At 47.0% G+C, this 24,432-nt stretch overlaps 1 non-coding gene across 1 annotated transcript; it reads right to left on the bottom strand.

Moving 5' to 3' along the window:
- Window positions 1–18,351: 18,351 nt before the first annotated feature.
- On the bottom strand, window positions 18,352–18,424 carry Trnat-cgu (transfer RNA threonine (anticodon CGU)). Its single transcript has one exon. It is a non-coding gene; the product is annotated as a tRNA-Thr (tRNA).
- Window positions 18,425–24,432: the final 6,008 nt, after the last annotated feature.

Raw genomic sequence — 24,432 nt, 5'->3', positions numbered from 1 at the left:
GCCACGCTCTGTGCGTCCATCTTGGTGCCGCACGGGACGTCATACGGTGGTTAAACAATGCGAATGTGCAGCACGGCCTTTTACTTTACTTACAAAACGTCCAGCGGACAGCGCAACCACAGCGAGAACGACGACAGGGGCGCTCTTAATATTTGCATTCTCGTTGTGAATAGTCGGGTTTCAGTCGCTTCGATGCACCAAGCTAGCAACGTGGCACCGTTTGTCAGTTTAGATTGTAACAGCGTGCGACGCTACATTTTGGCGGCCCGCTATCGGTAGCGCGACGTGAGTTTTACCGCCTTATTCGTAAATTTGACTGAAACCGGTCTTGACTTGCGGCCGTCTCAAGACCGCGCCGCCGCGATTCCTAGAGCCTCGGTGCCCTCAAAGCTACTTGAGGTGAACTTGGCTTGGAGAAAAAACGAGCCGAATTTCAAGTCGCGGCCATAGCTAACTTGAAGATGACTTCGGCGCAGTGTTCCAACATGGCGACGTACCGGCCGGATGTCATGCAGCGACTGTCTGCATTCGAGGTCGCGTGCCGAGCAACGGACTTTGTTTTTGGCAGTATTTATGAACTGCCGAAAGTTCCGCGGCCCCTACTTCGTGACCGCTTGAATTCAATGGAGCTGTACGACGACGTGAAGTTCCTGCCGCAGTACAGGTCAGCGAAGGCGACCGTGCGCCAGCTACTCCTCATGCTTCCCCAGGCATAAAACCCGGACAAGCGTGGGCAACCGCTCACCTCGATGCCCCAACTGCTGTTCGCGTTACTGTATTACGCTCACGGGACCTTTCAGGTCGTTACCGGTGACCTGATAAAGGTGTCACGTCCGACAGTGCGCCGCACTGTAAACAAGGTGACCAGCCTTATCCCAAGGCACCTGTTCTGGGAACTGGCGCGTTTCCCCAAAGCCGAAGAGTACGACGAAATTATGCGCGTCTTCTACTTGATCGGGCGCTTTCCTGGCATCCATGGGTGCATAGACTGTACCCACTTGAGGATCAAGAGCCCTGGCGGAGACACTGCTGGGGTGTTCCGTATTAGGAAAGGAGTCTTTATCATCAACGTCCAGATAGGCCGGATTTACAGCTTTCACTGTAACACGTGAAACAAGGTCGGAGGCACGCGAACATTTTTTACGTAGCTGTGTTTTGTGCTCATATATTTTCACGAAGGAAAGTTGGCCTGAACAGTCTAAAGGAACTTTCCTTTTCACGCCTTCCGTAATTGTTTCCGTAATTCCACACTAGCAGTTACCATTGCTATAATACATTCATCACCGAGTATATCCTTTCACTTTAACGCATATCATTTATTTATATATTATAGTTTTTCATGTCCTAAGCCTGATTAAAAAATATAGAGAACCGTGGTGCTCCGATTCTTTCCAGGTTTGCGTATGGCATTCTGTCACAACCATAAGGATCTGAATGATGAGTAAAACGGGTTTGTCACTGCTTTCCAGTAATCACATCATTTGGGCAGCATATTTTAGTCTGGTGCGTTTGTTTCATGGAGGCTGTCACAGGCCCCGACCTGAAGTTCGTCAACGTTGTCGCACGATGGCCTGGGTCCGTGCATGACAGCCGGATCTTCGACAACTCTTGTGTACGGGTGTTGTATGGGTACAACAGGGTACCAGGAGGACTGCTGGGGGATGCAGGCTATGCATGCCACCCTTCACTTATGACGCCCCTAGTAAATTCTGGCTCTGCCAACACACCTGAAGGCAGGCAAGTGATTGGCGTGGTGCTGTGCATGTTCGCTGACTCAAAGCTTACACGCACTGTATTACCAACTAGCAGCAAGTGATTTCTAAATAATGAAGTGGACATGTCCGCAACAACTTGGATTTATTGCTTCATTCAAGCACATTTATTTGTTCCATACCTCCAGCAGCCTTTTGGCTGCCAGGAGCGTTTACAACATTCTATTCAAAGTACACTGCATGCATGCGGAACGAAAAATAAAAGAACGGGACACATTATGCCGGAATACAATTCTTTCGACGCTGTGGACAGAAAAACAACTACTAAAACAAGCTCGGCTATTGATGAGCAGGTTTACAATCATGACTGGGTGTTAAGTGGAAACTGCTATTTCACAGAAAAACATGAAAAAGGAAATTAGCCAGCACAACAATTGTACGAGATAGCATTTAAAAAAGTAATAGAAGTTATGGCAGTGTCATAAGTGCTCTAACTCACTCCTAACCACAAAACTATAAAACTGTAAGGACAATTTATTCAGACAAGGCTGCGAAAGAAATGAAAAAGAACGGAGGCAAAAAACGCACGAAAAGCAAGGCCAATGTTTTAAAGAGTAACATTCAATGCAGAAACAGTGTGAAGGATGACACTGTTAAGCAAAACCACGAATATAGAAATAAAAAGAGGACAGGGGACAACCAACTTGACTGCTAGAGTTGCAGGCACACAGGGATGGTTATGACTTGTTTTGCGAAGCAAACCGACTGCCAACTTTTATATTACAACTATTCCACACAAAACCAAAAAAATAAAACTTTTCTCAGCACCGGGCTAGAGGTGTACAGACGCATACAATTCACCAGTGTAGTTTTAATGGGGGAAAAAGAATGAGGACAGAACCTAGCCCCTTGTTAGATGCTGCCGGCCATTGACCTGCTGAAACTTGCGGGAGCTAAATAATAAACATTATATTAACTTGGTTGATGGAAATTCAGGGAGCCGAAAGTAGCCGTCATCAAAAAGGTGTGCGCGCAATGCAGGGAACGGAGAATTTTAACAAAACACACAAAACAAAGTAGGAAGAAGCAGCCGCAGGCACAAGCAGCACATAGGAAGCATAGTTTAAAAGCCTGCTGTGGTGAATCATTAATTCCCCCACCCCATCCTCTTTCCCCTTAAACTTGGCTTGGCTACCAAGGACCTCGATAGGTGCAAGGAAAAGGCCCCTAAAGAAAGCTAGCTCTTTTCAGTGCAGGGATTCAAGCTGCTTGGGGTAATAGTCAAGTGTAGCCCTTAAAAATTTCATGCATCAACAAAGACAGTTCCTGGTTACTAGACTGCACATCCAAGTTAGCAGTTCCTCCTTACAGTTAAGGTGAGCGGTTGCGGCTACTGCCCATACCACGGAATAAAAAGGGAGGCTCCAATTCATCCCTTCTGTACTGGTCAAACAAGGCCCAGATAAAGACCCGAAACTGTTGAACGGGCTTTTGGGGTTTGGAAGAGGCGCTTCCCCTGCCTTGACATGAAGTTCCAGCATAAGCCCGTCCCAGCTGCACGTATCATCATTGTCTGTGCAGTACTGAACAGTTTGGGGCTTGCCAGGAAGGAGCCACAATCACCGTCTTCGCGAGTGCCGGTCTTGGATGTTAACAGTCGAACTGGGCAGCCGCGGCACCACTCGCTGAAAGAGACCCCCCGGCTGGGTGCCCAAGAACGACACATCCTCATTAAGAGGAGCTTCTCGTAGTTGGCTGAGACTGGTATTTTCCACAGTTTGATCTGCCAAGTTGAGCATTTTTCTGGGGGAGGGGGGGGGGAGGTGTTAAAGCTACTCCTGCACCATGGCCATCAACGTGCACCATTTTTTATTTTAATTAAAGAAACATTAATTAAGGAAACTGTGAGGGCGAAAACTTCCATTTTCAACATCTTTCCATGCCTTCTGCAGCGTAGCCTCCCCACTTTCTTCCTAAGCTCACAAATGTTTGCTTGATACTGCTCTTGCTGCAGCAAAGCCTGTTCCACTTTGGCTTGGGCCTCAGACATCTCTTCCTGTTGCTGCTTTTGCTGCTCTAGCAGCCTTATTTCTAGGCGCAGTTTCTCTGTTTTCAATGCCAGTGTGGCGTAATTGTCCACACTAGCATCAGTGTGGCGTCAAGTAGTATCACATAAAATAACGAAAATTGCGGTGAAACCCCCGAGTTTATTTGCCCCTCTTTTTAGCAGTTTGAGTCGACTCTAGAAAAATAGATTTGCTTGCTAACCGAGCTCTACAACAGCTTGGTACCTAATTGCCTATCGTTCGCTATAATCATTTTGCTTACAAAAAAAAAGTTGGAGACGCTAGTGTGATCGACTGAAAAGCTGTTTTACTCTCAGCCGTACAACAAAGTGCTTTTACCAAAATGTGAAATCACAGACAGTAACCCAATGCCATTTAGGTGGGCTGATGCAACGCGAGAGCACGCAAGCAAGCTGAGTCGATGGTAGTTTTGCATACAGCTAGAACGGTCCGTGCAGGCATGTGTCCTCTGCTGTAAATGTTCTGCCTCGTTGGCTCTAGCAGCGGTATGCGATCTGTACAGCTTTATTTCTTCCTTTAATAGATCTGCCAGGAAGAAAGACCGCTGCCGCGGAAGATACGAGCTATCGCGTGGTAGTGTCAAATCCGTGCATGTAGCGGTGAGAACGTGTTCTTTGAGCCAGTCCCCTTAAATGGCTGTGAGCACTCATATTTTTTCTTACCTGCACAAAATGAAGCATCAAGTCACCTGAAAAAAAAAAGAGCAAAACTTCCGCACATCTCACTCGTATAAACTCTGTTCGAGGGAACGCTTAGCTGTCTTAAAGCGACTCCTCCTTTCTTCTTCTTTCTCTTCTTTCCCCTTCTTTTTAATATTCCACCAACATTTTTTTTCAGTTGTTTGGCATCTCGCGCACGCTGTGAACTGAGTTGTATATATCGGCAATTTTTTTCCGCGTCTGGTTTTTTTTTTTGTCGACGTGGGGGAGACATCAGCCTTCTTACATTCCATCATTTGTTTATGTTGGGTGACCAGCAAGGCGGCCGCTGCGGCCGGGAATCGAACCCACCCCTTTGTGCTCAGCAGCACAATTAAGCCGTAGCCCCTGAGCCACCGCAGCGTATGAGTCTGGTAATCGGTGACATGTTTATCACGGCGTTTAGTTTCTGTACCGAGGGGGGTATCTTGCATACGATAGCTTCCCGATTTTTTTTTTTTTCAGAGCCGCTTGCTTTGCGCTAACAGAGTGGATTCCCTGAGGCTTAAAAATGGGTATAAAGACCAAATTTGAGGACCTTTTCGGCGACCGTACAAAATGAAAGCTGCCTTTATTTGCAGTCGTGATGAAGATGTTTATTACTAATGCTTTTCTTCTGTAAGGGTAAGTTTGTGGCAAGGCAGGCTGTACAATATCCCGCTCATAAGTAGTGCCTGCATGAGAGTCTTACCGCTTCTTCTCTCACTCCTGCTGTTCCCCTGGTTAGGAGTTTGAGTTTTACGACGTGGCCCAATGCCCTAAATATTTTCTGTATTTTGGCGATTGGGAGAACGGCTCTGCCGCTTCTCAGTAGGGCAATGCCAAGGATTATTTCGTGAGTGTCCTCTGCGATGATGTCCTAACATATTTTTGGAATGATTTTGTTTTTCAATTTGGCTGCCGCGTGGTGCCAGCACTCGTTTCCCCGCACACCGTGCAGCGGGGACAGAGCCGCGGAAAATTCGAAAAGTAAATTAAAGAAGTACTGCAATTAAGCGCTATATTCTGGATTTTATTCCTTACAAAGAAACATTTTAGTCCGCTTTTGCTCGTGATCTAGGCATAACCCTTGGTTTTAGATACACTGGCGATAATTTTCTGCCCCCTTTTAAGGCACAGTTTTTTACCTCTACCCCCCAAGGGCTCTTTCGCGACCGTCGGTGTCAACAGAAAACTCCCATGAAAAAATAAAAGAATTTACTGGCACCGCCACGAATTAAACCTGGAACTAATACAGTAACAAAGCCAGAGCCCATTGTCTTACCGGTTTAGCTACGAGCCCACGCGAAGACAGAAAAGACAAGTGGTGCACTCACTAAGCACATCTACGGGTTTAACCCCTGCATTCTCGCTGAATGCCACGCGATAGCGATTAGAAGAAGCTCACACCAACCCATGGTGTCTCACTTCTAGTACGCCCATGGGCTAAAGCCTGTGGCTTCCGATGTTCACGTAAAAAATCTCAGCTCCTTGTCGTCCGCCCTCACGCCAAACGGCACCTTAATGAACACATTCAAATACTCCTTGATGGCCAGGCCATCACTGCAAGCCCCAGCATCAAAATCCTGGACCTACATCTTCAGGCCAACACCAAGAGTGACGTATCCTTGCAGCGCCTCAAACACAGTCAAATCAATAAAATCATACACATGATCAGGCGAGTTGCCACCAAGAAGTTAGGCCTCGAAGAATCCGATACCTTTCGATTAGGTCAAGCTTTTGTCCTCTCGAGAATCACTTACGTCAACGCCTTATCTTCTTCTCGGCAAGGAGAACATAAAGATGCTTTATATAATGATTAGAAAGGCGGTTGAGCAAGCCATTGGTATTCCCATGAGTGCGTCCACGGAGAGGCTCCTTAGCTCGGGGATCTCACAACACGGTGGAAGAGCTGATAGAGGGCCATCTTTATATCCAGAAGCTCCCAATGAGCAGAACTGCGGTGGATCACCGCATCCTTCACCAGATTGGCTGGGAAGCACAGAATGTCATTCCGCTTGATGTACTCCTGGAGTTTAGACGACAAGAACTAAAGATACTCCCTTTGCTTAGAAATATTAACCCCTCACACGACGAGGGTCGCCGACAAGCACGGGTTCAAGCACTCAACAGCACCCTCGGTGGGGATCATGCAGTTATCTACACAGACGCATCCCAACATCGAGGGAAGCAGTACGCCATCATCGTGGCTACCTCCAGAACCAACCTCCTTGCTTGTGCCTCACTCAAGACCGAAGACATGACCGCAGCAGAAGAGGCCGCCATCGCCTTGGCTCTCACTCAACCAGGGGTTCGGAAGGTAGTCACCGATTCCCAACAAGCCTACCGGAATTGCCAGTCGGGTTTGGTGTCCCTACCTGCACTGCGTGAGCTAAAAACCCACTCCCCAAATGGTCCGTTCAGCTTATCTGGACACCCGCTCACGCTTCCATGGAGGGCAACGAATACGCCCACAAAGCCTGCACTTTTATCCCCCGTGCTATGGAGCTGAACGAGGACAGTCACCCGCTTGTCTCGTTCAGGGACATAACACAGCAGTATCGCCTTCAGCGACAGACCCTCCCTTCGCCTTACCCTGACCTCTCCATAGAACACCAAACTACTCTACAGCTCATACAGCCCGGCTCCTTCCCACACCCGACGCGTCTTCACTCAATTCACCCGAATCGCTACGACGCTGAATGTAAATTTTGCTCAGAAGTAGGAGCACTCCGCCACATAATCGGGTGTGCGACTTTAGCTCTGAGCACCCTCCTCTCTTTCCGTCAACTACCGAACAAGATCAATAGGAGATGCTGCTGTCCAGCCCCTCTCTGCCTACCCAGCTTGAGCTGGTGGACAGAGCACAGGCGGCGCGGACTGAATATGGCCTACAGTGAAGAAGGAACCACTCCCCTTAGCCACACTCTGGGTCGTTCAGAAATGTGAATAGAACTATTCTGTCCTCTTTTTTCTCCTCCAGCCCCTCCTCCTCCTCTTCTGTCTCTGCCGCTGATGTCGTCACCTCCGTCCGCGACGGCAGAGACGGAGAAGAGACGGAAGCTCAAACCCGTCTAACACCGGGTTTGAGCTTCCTTTAATTTTATATAAAAAAGAGTTTCCAGTCATGTGCTACACCAATATAACTCAAACAACCACCGTTCGTGCATCATGCATTCATTTAAAGTTACCAAGAATATCTGTTTGAAGTAATAGAGGGTGTGGTTAAGTGCATTTCACTTCTCTCTGGTTTCACTATTTGTAGAGCGACGTGAGTGAATTTAAGTGACGTCGCATGGGTAATCGCTGTGGGTGCCGTTTACAGCTTTGCTTTCCAACCATATTCACAGGGTGGATTGGCGCGATTTTTTTAGTTAGGTGACGCAATGTTGGTGTCGGCATTAGTTACAATGGAAGAACTAGTTTGGTGTGATGGCGTAAGTTGCGGGCACTGCTGGAAACGGACTGCTGAGAATTTTACCACATAGAGAGCCTAGAACAAACTTTATTCCGCAGGCGCTGCGCCTGGTAAATTTACGTATCTTTTCTTTTGTCTCAGACGTACTAACATTGTCCTTCTTTCCGCATTTCAGTTGCTGCTGCGCAGTCTTAAAAATTCAGGCGAGCCTACGCACCTGCTTCCGGTTGGTAGCAATGACGGACGCTTGATGAGCATGGCTCAGAGCGGACGCCTAACAGTCACGGGAAAATCCAAAAAACGAGCCAAATAACGCTGTCGCGTTAAAATTTACGCGTATTTATTTTGCTATACTTGACACCCGATGGGGATTCCACAACATTTGCAACTTCAGTGTGTACTACCTAATTAAGACAAGTTAATGAACATCGCCGTAATGATATAGTCTCTCAAAGACTAATGGTCACTTTGTTGGGTGATAGTTTCGGTTAAACAAGGGCTACAGCCGTTTTCTGTAACCATACTCCTCCCGTAGACGCCCATGCACCGACAGCAGACGGAATGTCTGAAACGTTTACAGATTAACTGAGAACTAATAATAATAAGCAAATGAAATTAGGAGTAATTATAGAGTCGTCTTAGCGGCTAATGTTCCAGTAACTGTTTTGGGGGAATTTTTGATAAAACAATTGTTACTGCAGTATTGCGCTGAACATTCGCGATAAGTTGTATTTGCCGGAAGGCGCTTTTGCACGAAACTCTAGCCATATAAATCTTCATTTTGAAATTATGGCGCAACTCTGTAGGGTTTTGTTCAGTAGTTTTGTAGGCCAGGTGTACGCTTATTTAAACCTCTAGCAGAGGCATTCCACTTCTTGTTCGACCAGGCGAAAACAAGCGCAGTTTTGTATCTGGTTGCTTTTAACGGCCAGCTACCCAGTGAAGCCCGACATGAAGTGTCGTTTGGGACAAAGCTAGTCCAACCCTCAATATTTTGCAACATTTCTTTTTGTGTGTGTGTATGTGGAGGGCTGCCGAAATAACACAACTTGAAGAAAGGATAGAGGCACCGCACCGAAACCGGACGCTGCATACCACAAAAGAGCAGAAAAAAGAGGTGGACAGGATCACTATCAACGCCAGATAAATATTTGCAGCACAGACGCAGACATGGAAGAGCCTGTCAATACAAGACAAATCAACACAAATGGGAAATGACAAGACAAAGAGTAAAAGGCACATGCTCTTGAGAAGGCATTCTGAAGGGGACGGGGGGGGGGGGGGGGGCGACAGGCGGAAATACGAAATTGAAGAATAATATAACAGGATGAACTTCACCCAAACATGTGGAACTAAACACCAGTTGAACGTAGTTGAGAAAAGACGACGTAAACAAACTTGCTAAAATAAAACATATGCAGGAAATACAACAGAACTGAACTAAAGTGTTCCCAAAGAAAGCTGGCGTATTTTTAGCACATGGCAAAAACCGAGGTTGCATTAAAAATAGAATGGGAAAGGAAAGCAAGGGTATCCAAACGGGCGCTCCCTGCTCCGTCCGCGGTTGGAATAGTGCGATCCAATTCAACAGTGCATCAGGAAGGCTCCCTAACTCTGCCGATTTCAAGTCACGTCCAGTTGTGGATCCGAGAAAGCTCGCAGCGTTCATGCATTTGCGAAATTTCACGTCGTCTACTTTGTTTCCTGGCTTAAAGACGTGAAAGGCTAAAAAAGCCTGGATATAGTTGCACTTTCATTTGTGAGAAAGTCTCTGGGGCACGAGATATTCTAAAGCCGCTTTGCGTATTTCCCTCACGCGTAAAGTATGATTTTTTTTTCCCACGAGTTCTGCCCTTTACTTTACAGGAAACGCTTTCTTTGCCAAGTTTAACATTATCGTTTAAAGGTTTCTGTCTACATTAGACGCAAGCATTTGATATTATCCACTGGCTGTTCTGGAGCTCTCGTATTCTATTCCAAACTTCGTTGGTGTCTGGGTCAGAATTAATTGAAGATACGAAATATCTCCAGCTGCATGTTTTGGCCTGCCGGAGAAAGCGCTTTCCGTTTATTTTAGCTCGCGTGCAAGAAATTACGTTTTCTGTGAAGGACACCCCAGGGCCTATTTTCAGCCTTTCGTGCGTGCTTCCATGTTTCAATCCGCCAGTGCCCCAGGAAATTACGCGTGGGAACAGCTGTCTTGGTAGTGGAGTTTAGACTATTTTTTTACCGTTAGTGATGTTACATTATTTTTCATTATTATTATTAATTTACGTGAGAAAGTGAAGGAGAACACAGCCACCCAAATAGCCGAATTGGTAAGGCATTCGAGATCTAATCGAAAGGTGTGTGTTCGGTCCCCACTCTGGGCGCGTTTTTCTTTCTTTCTTTCTCATGTAAATTAATAATAATAAAAAAAACAATGTAACATCACTAACGGTAAAAAAATAGTCTAACCATTCCCCTATGTCTTCTTTGGTGTTGTAGACTGCCGGCATTTGTTTCTGTATTTCCTAACGAGCACCTCATTTCCAAACCATATTATCCTGCGATAGCTTAGCGAGGGCCTCGGTTATGGCAGCATTGATGCCAAGGTAGCATTACGGGGTTTTCTGCCAGTTACCCGCTCATGACAGGCTGTAGACGTTCGAGTCATGCCCCGGGGGTTGAAAAGAAGGTCCCCTTCTCCCCGTGTAGTCTGAGTGGCGCTGGCTACCACCCTCAAGCGTCAGATACAGATGTAGTGAATATAAATATCCCAGAAAGTGAAGGAGAACACAGTCGCCCAGATAGCCGAATTGGTAAGGCATTCGAGATCTATGTGATGAGGCGCCCGTGAAGGCGAAAGAAGAGGGCCGAGGAGCTCGCGGAGCGTGCAGAAGAATCGAATAAGAGCCTATTGCAAAATCCCGCATAGCCTTTTCTTGCAAATTCCTGCATAGTGCACACTTTCATTCCTGTATTTGTTGTGCAATTATTCTGATCAACAATTTTTTTTTCTCCAAAATTTAGTCTCCTAAATCGGGCACATTAGCCCCAATATATCTCCCGATCCTGGCCAATCCCCCAAGTGGGTATGCGCCACAAAAAAAGGAACAACAACAACAACAACAACGAATCGGCAAGGGTTCAGTGGACGCATTTGACGCGCTGGGCGAGTGAGCGCGGCCCTGTGATCGCTTGGAGCTAGAAGCCAGGGTCTCAGCCACTGCTCTCGCCGGAGAGCCGTCGGCCGCTGGGCCGGTTACCGAAGTCGGTGTGCTGGCCCGTGCCTGGATCTGGTGACGCGCTGGGCCAGAGAGCGCGGTTCGGGGAAACACTGGCTCACAACCGCCGGTGGGCCATCGAGCCGCCAACCACAGTGCACGGTCCCTGACGTCCGGCAGCTGTCGCGTGTCCGGACCCGACGTGGCGTGAGACTCCTCAGCGAGCAAGCCGCGCCGTGGTACATCGGCCGATCCCACGCACTTCGTGAGGAGACCTCGTTCGACTGCTGCGCATCCTGAACTATGTAGGACGTTTCCTCTCTTGCTCTCTTTAGTGAATAGTTTTTTAGCCTGTTACCGCAGTTAACGCTCATTGCTTTGGCCTCGTTTACGCTGTGTGTTTCCGCTACTTTCTCTTAACTTCTGCTCTCACCTTCCATGCATAAAGCTATCCCTACTAGCGCACGTATTAGTTACCGACTCGTGACTTTCTAGCTGGTCCTAGGCCCATTCATGACAGAAAGTGGCGAGCCTGCCAGGATACTTAACGTCCGTGAACCCTTGCCGATTCGATTCTTCTGCACGCTCGCGCGCTCCTCGGCCCTCTTCTTTCTCTTTCACGGGCGCCTCATCACAAACGCTCTTTGATTTGGCCTCGTTTACGCTGTGTGTTTCCACTACTTTCTCTTAACTTCTGCTCTCACCTTCCATGCATAAAGCTATCCCTACTTGCGCACGTATTAGTTAGCGACTCGTGCCTTTCTAGCTGGTCCTAGGCCCATTCATGACAATCTAATCGAAAGGCGTGGGTTCGGTCCCCACTCTGGGCGCGTGTATTTCTTTCTTTCTTTCTCACGTAAATTAATAATAATAAAAAATAATAATGTAACATCACTAACGGTAAAAAAAATAGTCCAGCCATTCCCCTATGCCTTCTTTGGTGTTGTAGACTGCCGGCATTTCTTTCTGTATTTCCTAACGAGCCCCTCATTTCCAAACCATATTATCCTGCGATAGCTTAGCGAGGGCCTCGGTTATGGCAGCCTTGATGCCAAGGTAGCATTAGAGAGTTTTCCGCCAGTTACCCGCTCATGACAGGCTCTATACGTCCGAGTCACGCCCCGGGGGTTGAAACGAAGGTCCCCTTCTCCCCGTGTAGTCTGGGTGGTGCTGGCTACCAGCCTCAAGCGTCAGATACAGATGTAGTAAATACCCAAGAAAGTGAAGGAGAACACAGTCGCCCAGATAGCCGAATTGGTAAGGCATTCGAGATCTAATCGAAAGGTGTGGGTTCGGTCCCCCCTCTGGGCGCGTTTTTCTTTCTTTCTTTGTCACGTAAATTAATAATAATAATAAAAAAAATGTAACATCACTAACGGTATAAAAATAGTCTAACCAATTCCCCTATACCTTCTTTGGTGTTGTAGACTGCCGGCATTTCTTTCTGTATATATCAGGGTGTCGAACCGGAACCGAACCGAACCAAAAACCGGAACTGAACCGGTATTTTTGCCGGAACTGAACCCGAACCGTTATTTTTTGAGCACGCTGAACCCGAACCGGAACTGAACCGAAAAAAGAAATAACGGTTACCGGTTCATGCCGAAACGGTTCGACCCTCTGTTGTTGACATTGCACAGTCAATGCAATTCGGGCCTTTTTTTCTTTACGTACCATCAACTTCGTACCTGCTCGCGCACTTTCCCCTCCAGAAAATTGAACACTATCAAGTTCTATGTAACAACAAGGGAAATGAATGAGCACCAATGTAGCAATGGTCTGTTGCTGCTTGAAGCGCGAGCGTAGTGGAAGCTGACCAAACGAAATGTCATTCTCCGCAGCTTGCAGGGGATATAAAACGACTTTGCCCTTCCCTAGCTGCAACTTTAGAGGAGCAATCAGGCTGCAGGAGTGCTCCAGTGCGCAGCAGCAAAAGCCCGATGTGTGCAAACTTTTTCCATTTCATAATTTGTTTAAAAGGTCCGACACCTGCAAATTTGCGAATTGTAATATTTGACAAGTGTGACCGCAGGAGCTGCTCAGTGGCTAAACCGCTTGCTGCTGACCACAAGTGGCTTCGGTGTCCCTTACCCACGACCGTTTTTGAGGACGGTACAGCGGACAAGCTCCGTTTTTTACAAGTACAAATAACAACAGATATGTCAGGGAAAACTGTTAAGGTGCGCACTTAATCTCTTGGCAAGAAACTGCAGTCCTCGACCTTGTCTTCGAAGCAGAAACTGTAATAAAGTAGATGACACATGCAGAAAGGAAGGCCGGTACCTCACACTGTCCAATTCGCCGAGCGATCATCTTTTCTGCTTGTTCTGCAGTTTTGTCTCTTTCAGATCTGCCTTTTTTTTCTGAAGGTGCACTTGTACTGACTGCCCAACTCGCTACATTACTTCTACTGCTACTCGTTCCGGAGGGGAGTACTCATTTGATTTGATTGTGGGGTTTAACGCGCCGACCCAACACAGGCGATGAGTAGCGCCGTAGTGGAGGGCTTCGGATTAATTTTGACCATCTGGGGATCTTTAACGTGCGCCGCAATTTCGTACACACGGGCGTTTTTGCTTTTCGCCTCCATCAGAAAAGCAGCCGCCTCGGCCGGGAATCGAACCCGCGACCTCGCGCTCAGCAGCGCCTTGGCCACTGAGCCACCGCGGCGGGTCAGAGGGGAGTACTGCTGTGGACGAATTAAAGAGCGTCTACCCAAAAAAGTTCTTCTCATGCTCCGCGCGTCAAATTTCCCTTTCCTTTTGTAACAGCACAATCTGTTATAAGATTACGCAATGTAGCACACGGAACGATGGCCGGGGGTAAGGCGGTACGATGACATACTGATTGTAATGCACACATCCAGTATAGCTTTCGCAAAAGGAATTGCAGTGGTCAGAGCAATAGTGCAGTGACTGAGCGTTAACTAAAGCTTACTTTTAACAAAAGTGTGGCTAACACATTCGATAGGTTTACAGCTAACAAATAATTCAGGGTGACGAAATGATCTAATTCATTGGTAGTATTTATGTGCCCTTAGTAGGATTTTTCTGTTTTGTTACAAATATAAAAAAAATGTGCGCCATTGGTATTAAGCGCTGATATTTGAACACGCCAGTACGCAGACCTAAATTTAAGGCTTCAAGGTTAGCGTGATGGGCGATTCCATAGCGACGATTGCGATTTCAACAAAAAATGAAAGGGCAGAAAATATATCCCACCGTCATATCTCTTGGCGGTGGCTTTATGAATAGTCGCTAGGACAACATAAAGTCTGGACGGGAAAGTAGGTGGTAAATCGTCACCACTTCATCGGTTTTTCTAATATGTCGTGATTATTTAAAGTTTGCTTAGCAATTGCGCCACTACCCTTGGAGAACAGCAGCATTTTGAATTTTTGTTTGTGTTTTGATTTTACTGTCGCTTTAAACTACTAGATGTTTTTTTTTCTAATTTCAGTGACAATTCAACTCATCGAACCGCTTCGCGAACCGGTTCAAGCTCCCGAACCGGTTCGCGAACCACTTCGGCACGTGATTTTGTGGAACCGGAACTGAACCGGAACAAAATTATTTCACCCAAACCTGAACCGTAACCGAGCTGGTATTTTTTTCGGTTCGACACCCTGGTATATATATGCCGGCAGTCCACAACGCCAAAGAAGGCATAGGGGAATGGTTGGACTATTTTTTACCGCTAGTGACGTTATATTATCATTTGTTTTTTAAATTACGTGCGAAAAAAAGAAAGAAAAACATGCGCCCAGAGTGGGGACCGAACCCACGCCTTTCGATTAGATCTCGAATGCCTTACCAATTCGGCAATCTGGGCGACTGTGTTCTCCTTCACTTTCTGGGGTATTTATATTTACTGCAACTGTATCTGATGCTTGAGGGTGGTAGCCAGTGCCACTCAGACTACACGGGGAGAAGGGGACCTTCTTTTCAACCCCCGGGGCGTGAAGCGAACGTCTACAGCCTGTCATAAGCGGGTAACTGGCGGGAAACCCTCTTATGCTACCTTGGCATCAGGGCTGCCAGAACCGAGGCCCTCGCTAAGCTATCGCACGATAATAGGGTTTTGAAATGAGGGGCTCGTTAGGAAATACAGAAAGAAATTCCGGCAGTCCACAACGCCAAAGAAGGCATAGGGGAATGGTTGGACTATTTTTTACCGCTAGTGACGTTACATTATCATTTTTTTTAAATTACGTGAGAAAGAAAGAAAGAAAAACACGCGCCCAGAGTGGGGACCGAACCCACGCCCTTCGATTAGATCTCGAATGCCTTACCAATTCGGCTATCTGGGCGACTGTGTTCTCCTTCACTTTCTGGGGTATTTATATTTACTGCAACTGTATCTGACGCTTGAGGGTGGTAGCCAGCGCCACTCAGACTACACGGGGAGAAGGGGACCTTCTTTTCAACCCCCGGGGCGTGAAGCGAACGTCTACAGCCTGTCATAAGCGGGTAACTGGCGGGAAACCCTCTTATGCTACCTTGGCATCAGGGCTGCCAGAACCGAGGCCCTCGCTAAGCTATCGCACGATAATAGGGCTTGGAAATGAGGGGCTCGTTAGGAAATACAGAAAGAAATGCCGGCAGTCCACAACGCCAAAGAAGGCATAGGGGAATGGTTGGACTATTTTTTACCGCTAGTGACGTTACATTATCATTTGTTTTTTTAATTACGTGAGAAAGAAAGAAAGAAAAACACGCGCCCAGAGTGGGGACCGAACCCACGCCTTTCGATTAGATCTCGAATGCCTTACCAATTCGGCTATCTGGGTGACTGTGTTCTCCTTCACTTTCTGGGGTATTTATATTTACTGCAACTGTATCTGACGCTTGAGGGTGGTAGCCAGCGCCACTCAGACTACACGGGGAGAAGGGGACCTTCTTTTCAACCCCCGGGGCGTGAAGCGAACGTCTACAGCCTGTCATAAGCGGGTAACTGGCGGGAAACCCTCTTATGCTACCTTGGCATCAGGGCTGCCAGAACCGAGGCCCTCGCTAAGCTATTGCACGATAATAGGGTTTGGAAATGAGGGGCTCGTTAGGAAATACAGAAAGAAATTCCGGCAGTCCACAACGCCAAAGAAGGCATAGGGGAATGGTTGGACTATTTTTTACCGCTAGTGACGTTACATTATCATTTTTTTAAATTACGTGAGAAAGAAAGAAAGAAAAACACGCGCCCAGAGTGGGAACCGAACCCACGCCCTTCGATTAGATCTCGAATGCCTTACCAATTCGGCTATCTGGGCGACTGTGTTCTCCTTCACTTTCTGGGGTATTTATATTTACTGCAACTGTATCTGACGCTTGAGGGTGGTAGCCAGCGCCACTCAGACTACACGGGGAGAAGGGGACCTTCTTTTCAACCCCCGGGGCGTGAAGCGAACGTCTACAGCCTGTCATAAGCGGGTAACTGGCGGGAAACCCTCTTATGCTACCTTGGCATCAGGGCTGCCAGAACCGAGGCCCTCGCTAAGCTATCGCACGATAATAGGGTTTGGAAATGAGGGGCTCGTTAGGAAATACAGAAAGAAATTCCGGCAGTCCACAACGCCAAAGAAGGCATAGGGGAATGATTGGACTATTTTTGCCGCTAGTGACGTTACATTATCATTTGTTTTTTAAATTACGTGAGTAAGAAAGAAAGAAAAACACGCGCCCAGAGTGGGGACCGAACCCACGCCTTTCGATTAGATCTCGAATGCCTTACCAATTCGGCTATCTGGGCGACTGTGTTCTCCTTCACTTTCTGGGGTATTTATATTTACTGCAACTGTATCTGACGCTTGAGGGTGGTAGCCAGCGCCACTCAGACTACACGGGGAGAAGGGGACCTTCTTTTCAACCCCCGGGGCGTGAAGCGAACGTCTACAGCCTGTCATAAGCGGGTAACTGGCGGGAAACCCTCTTATGCTACCTTGGCATCAGGGCTGCCAGAACCGAGGCCCTCGCTAAGCTATCGCACGATAATAGGGTTTGGAAATGAGGGGCTCGTTAGGAAATACAGAAAGAAATGCCGGCAGTCCACAACGCCAAAGAAGGCATAGGGGAATGGTTGGACTATTTTTTACCGCTAGTGACGTTACATTCTCATTTTTTTTAAATTACGTGAGAAAGAAAGAAAGAAAAACACGCGCCCAGAGTGAGGACCGAACCCACGCCCTTCGATTAGATCTCGAATGCCTTACCAATTCGGCTATCTGGGCGACTGTGTTCTCCTTCACTTTCTGGGGTATTTATATTTACTGCAACTGTATCTGACGCTTGAGGGTGGTAGCCAGCGCCACTCAGACTACACGGGGAGAAGGGGACCTTCTTTTCAACCCCCGGGGCGTGAAGCGAACGTCTACAGCCTGTCATAAGCGGGTAACTGGCGGGAAACCCTCTTATGCTACCTTGGCATCAGGGCTGCCAGAACCGAGGCCCTCGCTAAGCTATCGCACGATAATAGGGCTTGGAAATGAGGGGCTCGTTAGGAAATACAGAAAGAAATGCCGGCAGTCCACAACGCCAAAGAAGGCATAGGGGAATGGTTGGACTATTTTTTACCGCTAGTGACGTTACATTATCATTTGTTTTTTTAATTACGTGAGAAAGAAAGAAAGAAAAACACGCGCCCAGAGTGGGGACCGAACCCACGCCTTTCGATTAGATCTCGAATGCCTTATATATATATATATAGAAATAAGAGTTGGTAGTCAAGAAAACCTCGGAAAGCAAAGGGGAGAATACGGTAGGTCATTGAAACACAAAGAATTTGGAAAGACAGAAACAAAGTGGAGAAAAAATTCCCGCCGGGCGGGATCCGAACCCACGACCTCCAGAATACGCGTCGGGTGCGATGACCAATACGCTACTCGCCGGGCTATTTTCCCCTCCACTTTCTGGGGTATTTATGTTAAGGTATTTTTGTTTCCTGCGCTTGGGGGCAGTAGCCAGCGCCACTCGAGTACGCGGGGTGAAGGGGACCTTCTTTTTAACCCCGTCTACGACATGTCGAGAGTGGTCGACAAGCGTTGAACCCTCTTAAGCTCCCTATTGCAACAGGACTGCCAGAACAGATGCCCTCGCGATGCATGTAGCGAATCAGAATAGGAAATGAGGGGCTCGTTGAAGTAAGACAGAAATAAGGGTTGGCAGTCACGAAAACCTCGGAAAGCAAAGGGGAGAATGTGGTAGGTCATTGAAACACATAAAGAATTTGGAAAGACAGAAAGAAAGTGGAGAAAAAATACCTGCCGGGTGAGATCCGAACCCACGACCTCCAGAATACGCGTCTGGTGCGATGACCACTACGCTACCGGCGGTTCTATTTCCCCCTCCACTTTCTGGGGTATTTATGTTCAGGTATTTTTGTTTCCTGTGTTTGGGGGTGGTAGCCAGTGCCACTCGGACTACTCGGGGTGAAGGGGACCTTCTTTTTAACCCCCGGGCCGTGACTTTATCTTTATCTGCTTCAATGACCTCCCTTATTTCTGTCTTATTTCAACGAGCCCCTCATTTTCTATTCTGTTTCGCTACATACATACATACATGCATGCATACATATATACATATATATATACATATATATATATATTATATATATATATATATATATATATATATATATATATATATATATATATATATATATATAGGGTTTGGAAATGAGGGGCTCGTTAGGAAATACAGAAAGAAATGCCGGCAGTCTGCAACGCCAAAGAAGGCATAGGGGAATGATTAGACTATTTTTTTTTCCGTTAGTGACATTACATTTTTTTGTTATTAATTACATGAGAAAGAAAGAAAGAAAAACACGCGCCCAGAGTGGGGACCGAACCCACGCCTTTCGATAGGCTTGGATTCGGTCCCCACTCTGGGCGCGTGTTTTTCTTTCTTTCTTTCTCATGTAATTAATAACAAAAAAATGTAATGTCATTAACGGAAAAAAAAATAGTCTAATCATTCCCCTATGCCTTCTTTGGCGTTGCAGACTGCCGGCATTTCTTTCTGTATATATATATATATATATATATATATATATATATATATATATATGAAGATAGGAAGACAGGCCCGCAGTCTACAATGCCAAAGGAGGCATAGGCTCTTTTTTTACTACGGCTAGTGAAGTTAACATTTTTTAAATATACGTAAGAAAGAAACAAAGAAAGAAAAACGCGCCCAGAGTGCGGACCGAACCCACGCCTTTCGATTTGATCTCGAATGCCTTACCAATTCGGCTATCTGGGCGACTGTGTTCTCCTTCACCTTCTGGGGTATTTGTATTTACTAGAACAGTTTCTGACGCTTGAGGGTGTTAGCCACCACCACTCTGACTACACGGGGAGAATGGGACCTTCTTTTCAACCCCCGGAGCGTGACTCGAACGTCTACAACCTGTCATGTGCGGGTAACTGGCGGGAAGCCCTCTTATGCTACCTTGGCATCAAGGCTGCCAGATCCGAGAGCCTCGCTAGGCTTTCGCAGAATAATATAGTATAGTAATATAATAATAATAATAATAATAATAATAAGTATAATATAATATAATACTGAAGGGACTTTGTGATGCAAGCTTCGAGCTTTCTTCAGTTTGGTATAAAAGAGTTAAATTTGTGTAATTCACCAAAAAATTTTAATTACCGCTATCGGCCCAAAAAGTTTAATTAGTGTAATTCGCCGGGACGTGACTTTGGTTTAGCTGCTTTCAGGGAACCTTTCGAAGTTGAAAGTCTCTATCTCGTTCTTCGTTCCACCAAGGGATACATTAGCCGCTATGGAATGATGAAACGCTTTCACTACTTCGGTTTTTCTCCATATTTGGAAACCAGGATTGCATTGTGTAGCTCCACGCAGGGCTGACTAGTATCGACGAAGCAGCAATTGAGAAAGTATACAGTGATAATTAGTGGTGTTGGTTTAGTGACATGGACCAGAGATCGCTTCATAGTTGTCGTGTGACATCCTGAATAATCGCCCGTGTGTACGAGATTTCGGTGCGCATTAAAGATCCACAGGTGGTCAAAATTACTCCGGAGCCCTCCACTACGGTACGCCTCATCGCCTGCGTTGCGTCGACGCGTTAAACCCTACAATCAATTAAACTGAATAACATAAAACGGTTATCGGTCTTCCTGCCAGCGGTGAGTATTGTACGTCCCGAAATCTTTTGGAATTTTTATTAGTGTTGTGATCGTCATGCATGGTGATTCACTGATTGTCTCCGAGCCCATCGTTAGAATCCGTTGGACATTCTGGAGATCGCGACGATTTCCTTCGAGCTTCAGCCATGCTGAGGCATTCGTCGGCATTCGGGCCTTTTTTGCGCGCTCTTCCAACAAATATGTCTTCTGGTTGAGTGCTCTGGACTTCGCCCAACATTCTGCTGTCCCATTATTGAGCTTGTTATAGAAAAAACAGCGGGCTTTCTCTTTTAATGTCTAGCTGTGGAACATTTTTGAGGGCATTCAAGGTTCGCCCGACTGTCTCCTCTAGAATTTTCTTTGGCCTCGAGGTAATTGCCAGCACTTTATGCTAACCAGTCAAGTTTATGGCAATTGGTACCTTTGGAAAAAATTCGCAATTATTTTGTGGAATTTATTTTTAACAAATTTCGACCCACCCTGTTACGTCCTGGACAGCCTCGTTCGTTCACGCTTTCTCGGCCATTTTCTGCGAGTTGTCAAAGTATCCTAACTGGTACCAAGAGAACTGGTCCTGTCACAGAGCTATTTGGCTTCGCTTCACGAAACTTCCTTCAATGCCCTACTTCGCTATAGCGCAGTTTCTGAGGCTGAGTCTGGTTAAGATGGCTTCGTCGCAGCGATGTGTCTTACTACACTTAAAGATTCCCCAGTAAGGTACAGGGTTAGGGGGATTGAAAAGAATGTGTGGGGTAAGAAAGGTTGGCTGTAGTGGATTGAGCTCGTCAGCCCAATTCTGTCGCACCTATCCCCCACACCAGCAGGCGTTCCGGTGCCCACCCTTAGGTGAGACAAACTACGCCTGGTGGTGGTCTTTACTTTCTATGGTAGAGAACAATAAATTCATTCACTCATTCTCACGAGATGCCTCGCCCGAAAAAACTCATCTTCCAGTCCGAGATCGCGGAGCGCCGATGTCAGCGTGCCGATGCTTCCAGATGTCGTTGTACGGTTGTATTGCCAAGACGCATGAGGCTCGCGCTGCCAGGCGCTGAGAACAAACGCAGAACAACATAGCGAACAAAGATCCGCTCACACGCCACAAGAACGGGACGCCTTTCTGGAGCATAGTTGTGGGTCCGCGTAGCCCTATAAGTCTGTTAATGGTAACAAGTGTGGATGCCGTTATCGCTGAATCATGCTTCGAACGCCTCCTTCGATTGCCGTATTAGCACGCACGAGAAATCCAGCGGCGCTTTTTTTTGCGTCCTTTCCCCCGCTAGAAGTGTGCAAAGACGAATGACAAAGCACCAAGAGCGAAACTATTTCGCGCGACGATCTATGCCCCAGCAAAGATCCCCACGCCCTTCATAAAACAATTTTCAGCTCTGGGTGTGTTGCCTATAAGTTTTCCTCTTGGCGGGCACCTGGGGAAAGGATATAAAAAAAGCGGCAGAACTGAAAGAAGCGGGTGCAAGCAAAGCAAACTGCTTCGGATGGCTCAGGCGCGAAGCTCGAGGGAGATGGTCCAGGGGCAGTCAATATCACCAGCTTCATAAAGTGCGCTGACGATATCGCTGGGAGGAAATGCTCATAATCCCAGCTTCGTTGATATACCGCGCCCTGCTGGGCCAAGAAAGCAGTTGCGGTGGAAATTCTGAGCGAACGAGGCGCCTTTGTTCGTGCCTGCCGGCAAAACACAGCCACGCATTGTGTCGCTAGAAACCCCAATTAACTTGAGAATCCCTGAAAGACCAGTCGAGGTTTCGGCGATAGTTAGGGGCTCGGAAGCGTTTTCGTGCGCGGCGTGAGTCCATGGTGTCTGCGTTATTACGGCGGCATGCATTTTATGCGGTGCGCGTCGCGCAGGTTTAGCGACACACGCCCATGATGACACTGTTACGTGGACCCCACTCATTATGCCCCACCTTATTAAAAGTGAGCTAGCAGAATAACCAAGTCAGCAGTGTGCGTTGCTGACGCCCACGTGCAAACGTCAACCAGCCGTGCGCTAACCATAATGTCCTGTGTGGGACACGTGTTGCACCGCTAGAACGCCATGGTACAAAGCAAAGCTTGTATCGTGATATGTTTGTGTCCGCGCCGTACTGACACAGCTGACTCGGAGTTGAAATCCGCCACGACAACAATTCACGTGGTTATACTTAAGGGTAATTTTGTCCCGAAATGGCCGCCTTGTGAAGATGACAAAAAAAAGCCACCGAAAGAAAATGTTGAGCAAGCTCCTAGTCCTGGTAATAATTTAGTCCGATCATCAAAAAGGAGAAACCAATCCGCGTGAGTAAACCAATTGACTATGCCAAAATCAGCTAGTGACTTCACAGTGGTATACATCGACTTTAATGATCGATTTTTTTTTGCTCGTGATTGCATTGTGAGAACAGAAGTCTATGTTCCCTCCACTTTTCTCTAGTTACCCAGATTATAAAACTTAGCAACGAGAGCAAATGCACGATAAACAAAGTTAATGAGCAGACTGAACTGCTCTCAATATATTTTGGAAACCGTTTGCAATTCCCAAGTTTTCAAATGTATCTACGACGCAAGGAGTTAAAGTACAACGGACTTGTTCCGTCGCTTGAAGCCTTTAACGCTGGTCGGCGAATTAAACATTCTGAAAAGAGTTTAGAGCTGCCCTAACGTTTTCTATTCATTACCGCATCGCATTTATATTACAATTAGCGCCATTCCATTTCTTCAAGGTTGATACCCCATGTCAATGAAGATTTTTTTTTCCTTCCAGAATCCCTGCGATGGTTAATCTTTACATGTGGATGGTACTCATGAAGCCGGGGAAACCTTATTTCGGGGATGATATGCGTCCCATCGTTCCACCTGAATTTCTTTGCAATCCTTAATCGCTTCACGGAGGTTCACAAGAAGTGCCTATACTGCCGTAGACGACGACCACCTCTCGCCACAGCCGAGTTTAACCTCGCACTGTGGAACGCCTCGCGAAGAGACCATTTTTCTATCAGTGAAGCCGATGGTGGACTCCGGCTTTTTCGCTCAAGATCGCGCGGTGGAACGCACAATTGTTTGCTCATGACGTCACCACCACCCTTTCTTGCGCACTGTTCTCATCTTTTTCTGCGCATCTAGAGATAAGAGCACCGGATAAGTTAACAGCCTTTCATATTGTGAGAACCTCATTGTGAGAACGGAAGCGAGGACGAAGACTTACTCAGCACTCTGACAATTTCTGAACGTCATAAGTTGAATACAGAAAGTAAAACGGGTTTAAAATAATGTTAAAAAAATACTTCTCACTTTTCTTTAAATAAGAATGGTTAACCGGGAAAGCTGTAACGTGCGGCCGGTGTTTTAACGTATGAAGCGCATGGCCTCGCCATTTTGAAGTAACGTACGGACGGTTTCCACGTTGACGCTGCTCCGCCTCACCAATCCCACACATAGTCACTACTCTCCACCTTCCCAAATCCTCTGTCACACGCCTGCACGTTCTCAACATCTACAGCCCCCCTAAATCCAAACACATCTCCTTCAAATACATCTTTCACCAAGCCCTTTCTCCAGCTAAACGTGACCCTCTCATAATTGTAGGCGACTTCAACGCCCCCAGTGTGCAGTGGGGTTACTCTCACACGACTCGCAAAGGTCGTTTACTATCTGAACTTGTCCAAACCCTTCAACTCACACTCCACACCAACCCTTCCTCCCCCACACGCATTGCCAACACTGCCCAGCGCGACACAACTCCCGACCTCACCTTTAGCACCGGAAAACTCACCCATCATACCTCCAGTACACCAGGCACACTCGGCAGCGATTATTATATTATAAGCACATCTCCTACCCTTAAGGGCATTACCACAACGCCCCCCCTCCCACCACAAAGATGCACAGATTGGGATCTCTTCGGTACTGAATGCCCCCTCCCGCCAACTACCACCTGCGACTCCGACCTATAACAATGGAAGACCCACCTACTCTCAGCTAAACAATTTGCAACGAAAACCATCGACCCTGCTCCTCCAGTGCAATATGTAGACACGCACACCCGTAACCTTTGGGGGGCTTACACCAGCATAGAGGAGCACTGGCAGAAACATAAACACCGACGCAACCTTCGCCTCAAACTATAAACCCTCCGTACAAAGATCGAGGCACACGCACTCACGTTATCCAGGAACCGATTGAATAAT

The sequence above is a fragment of the Haemaphysalis longicornis genome, unplaced genomic scaffold, assembly GCF_048455015.1.
Source record: "Haemaphysalis longicornis isolate Haplotype H1 unplaced genomic scaffold, Haemaphysalis longicornis Haplotype H1 scaffold_1, whole genome shotgun sequence".
In the NCBI taxonomy this organism is placed as follows: domain Eukaryota; kingdom Metazoa; phylum Arthropoda; class Arachnida; order Ixodida; family Ixodidae; genus Haemaphysalis; species Haemaphysalis longicornis.
This window is presented reverse-complemented; position numbering and strand designations above follow the sequence as displayed.